This window comes from Monodelphis domestica, chromosome 5, assembly GCF_027887165.1.
Source record: "Monodelphis domestica isolate mMonDom1 chromosome 5, mMonDom1.pri, whole genome shotgun sequence".
NCBI lineage: Eukaryota > Metazoa > Chordata > Mammalia > Didelphimorphia > Didelphidae > Monodelphis > Monodelphis domestica.
In genome coordinates this window covers 203,946,620-203,950,529 of record NC_077231.1, presented here as the reverse complement: position 1 = coordinate 203,950,529, position 3,910 = coordinate 203,946,620, and positions in this window count along the sequence as shown.

Below are 3,910 nucleotides of genomic sequence, written 5' to 3'. Positions count from 1 at the left end.
TTCTCACTCTCTCATACTCTTCACTATAACTTACTCAGAAGTTCAGACAGTCTGACCCAATACCAAAGGCAATACAAAGCTGGCTTAAATATCTGCTCTTATCCACCTGAATATGAGTGGAGTCCCATTCAGTGACTTAACTACCAGGCCACCACCATCCTACTATCTTTGTGCCAGCAAAAAAGCTCAATAAAATCTTAAAAAGAACTCAGTATGAGGCAATAGACAGAGAGAGATGCTAGATCAAGGGGATATGTTGAAATTGTAATAGAGTTGTAATGAGAGATGTGTAAAAAGAGACTTGCCACATCAGATTGGCCTTGAGTTGTCTCACCTTGAGTTGTTCGTGTGATTAGGGAGGGAAGAGTATGAAAAGGAAAGTGTTCATGGTACTGGTGTTTGTTTGGGTCATATTATTATTGATTTGTTACCAAGTCCCCTCATACAAAACGCATACAGTACAGTCAACAAGAAATGATGACCCAATACATCATAACTTGAAGGCTTCTAAGAGATCTTTACTGTCACTATTTCTCCCAAGTAGCTTCCAGGGAATTTGGAGATAACATATTATTATAGTTTTTCCTTATTGGCAGCTAGATGGTACACTGATTGAGCACTGCCCCTGGAATCAAGAAAACCTGAGTTCAAATCCAACATCAGAAACTTGTCAGCTATGTGAGCTTTAGGCAAGCCATTTAACTACCATTTGCCTCAGTTATGAGGATAATGACAGCATCTACCTCCCAGGGTTCTTGTGAGGACCAAATTCAATAATATTTGTAAAGTACTTTACAAGACTTAAAATTCTATATAAATGCCATATAAACATATCTAGCCTAAATCTTACTCTCTGAGTTTCTACCTATTATTCCTAGATCTTCAGGCCAGGCAGATTAAGTCTAATCCCTCACCCTCAAGACAGAATTTTCAATAATTAAACATAGTTATCACATTCCCCCTAAGTCCTCTTCCAGACATTCCCAATTATTTCTTTCAATCCTCACATAACATGAACTTGAGGTTTTTTATGGTTGTAATCACTCTCCCCTAAGGCACTTTCCAGCTAACCAATATCCTTCCCATTGGTACCAAGAAGTAAACACACCAATCCAGATGTGGTCTGACCAGAGCAGAAACTACAGCATGACTATTTCCTTCATAGTTCTGGACCCCTTACATCTCAAGGCAGCCAAAGGCAATAGTTGCTTTCTTAGCTAACATCACACAATTAGTCCATATTGATCTTGCAGTCAACTAAAAGTCCCCAGATCTTTTTTCTAGGTGAACTACTATCCAGCCACATTGTCCCTATCTTATAAAGTTGGGTTTTTGAACTCCAGGCGTAATATTTTACATCTGTCTCTCGTATGTTGGAACTTTATCAAGGTTCTCTCTATTTTTTTAAAATCCATACCTTCTGTCTTAGAATCAATAAGGATGAGTTCAATAATATGTATCAGTTCCAAGGCAAAAGAGCAGCAAGGGCTAAGCAATTGGGCTGAAGTGACTTGCCCAGGGTCACATTTCTAAGTATTGTCTGGTCCTAGATTTGAGCCTTTACTATGAGCCACCTGGATGCCCCCCTCTACATTTTTTATGAAAAATTTCTGTGATGCCAAAGAGTTTAAAAAGAGGTCCACCAAAAAGTAACCATCAGAAATGGGTGCTGTCTCATGTGTATGTCTCATGCTACTGATCCACTCATCAGCAGAACACGTTTCCAAATGTTGGAATGAAGATTTATAAGACCCACAGCTTTGGCTAGGAATATAGAATGCACACAAGTAATGCTACCCCAGTTAGAGGGAAATAGAGTGAAGGGAAGTATAGCAGAGATGTCAGGATAGCCCCTGCCAATAGAAAACAGCCAAATGCCATATGAGATGACACAATGTACCATGTTCTAGCAGGGACACAAGGGTTCACTGACTTCTATCCAGTAAACTGACTGCAGTAGCCCTGCATTCCAGTTTGCTAGAAGGCTCTGAACTAATATTTTATTTTCCCCTTCTTTAAACCAAGAAGATTCTGATTTTGATGTCCCTGCCTCCTGGGGACTTTATAGGGACAAATGAGATCATGTCTACAATGTATGTGGAGACCCTTGGGGAAAGGTCAATATGACATTGGCAGACATGATGTCATCCATAGCAAACACAAATCCAGAAAACACTAAGTGTCCTTCATTTGGGTGCCAGCCCCAGAGGACCATGGGTTAAGCACAGTATTACAGTCCTCTTGATTTGAGATCAATACAGCAGCTGACTTTATCCCATAGACTAAGTATCTGTATCCTCTTAAAAGAAGGGCAGAGAGCCAAGCTTCTGAAAGCTACAGACATGCAGGAGCCCAAGCTCTCCATACTTCAGAGTCATTACTAGGACATTACAAAATTAAGCCTCCATTTTTTTCTTTTGGTTTCATTATGGAGGGGGTGGAGGATAGAGAGTACACTCTAGGGACTGTCATTCTGAGATAGCCCACAACTCTTGACTGCCTCCAAGAGCAATAAAAATAAAAGCATGGCCCACAATCTGTTACTCAGTCTCCTGGATCTGATATCCTTCCCTTTCCAAGAGAGTTATACAGTTATCAAAAATTTTAGGAAGGGGTCAGTGAGTGAGTGATAGCGACTCTCTCCCCAGGGACTCAATCATGTGGAACTGGAAATAGGAACAGGGAAGGAAAATGTTGAGTGAAGCTGAGTATGAAGCAGTTGGTGTTATTAAGAATCCCACCTTATACACATCAAATTTCTGATCTGTCATAAAGCCAGGCAGCTGTAATGAGGCAGAACAACCTTGTATAAATGGAGATTTTGAGCCTTTGGACTTCATCCCCCAGAAGTCCCTTAGTATTTCCCAAAATTCCATTTTCCTGTGTCCCCACATTTTGCATGATTGTATTTAAGTGGTTGTAACTCCTCCCTCTTCCTCTCTTGGACCTGTGACCAGGCTGAAGTCAGACAGTTCTTTTATGTTAGCTATTATTAATAAAAGTTTATGAAATATATTTAGTTATTGAATATTAATTTTAAAACTCACAACCTTGTATGTGCATCTCCAAAATATCAAGGGAGAGAGAAGTAGGAAATCATACTCTTCATGGACATCTGGAGTTTGCTTTCATGGAATAATGTAGCCAAATGACTATTTGACTATATCCTTTATTCCTAAATAGATAGACAGAGAGGTTTTGCCATGGATGTACTGTGCTTACATAATTATTTGCAAAACTCTCTTATGTACATTCTCAATATATTCTGCATTTAAACAATATTTTCTTTCTTGCAGGGCCTCAAAGAATTCTGCAAGATATTTCTCAATTCATTGTTACTACATCCCTCTAAAATGAGCAGGAAACAGGGATTGTTCATGCCATTTCATAAAAAAAAAAGGAAACTGAGGTCCCAAAGGGATTCAGGGATTAGCTAGGGTCACCTGGTGAGCCAATTTACTTGTTCAGAGCAGGAAATAGGACCAGACTGTCCTTAAGGTTGCAGGTTTGCACCTACAAATGTCTGGGAAGACAAAATTCAGCTTCTCAGAATTGCATTTGCTCCTGCACATACCATATCCTCTACTGTACTATAATATTTTTGTTTTATGAGGCAGACCGTTAAATGTGACAGCCTAATGGGCAGTGTATAGAACTCGGGGGAGGGGAGGCTGAGAAGGAATATTTCTACAAAGGTGTTGGGTTTCACATTTCCTGACTTGGGAAAGGTGGGGTGGGATGGCTATGGGGCAGATGGCCTGTTAGTCATATTGACATGACATATACAGAGTCCTTGGAAATTTTTAAAAGAAAAGAGATAGGGAAAATACCTCTGTACAGAACGAGATAAGACAAATTTCCTGAGTAGTTAGAGGCTATCCATAGGCTAAAAAGGATGTTAGGAAGACTG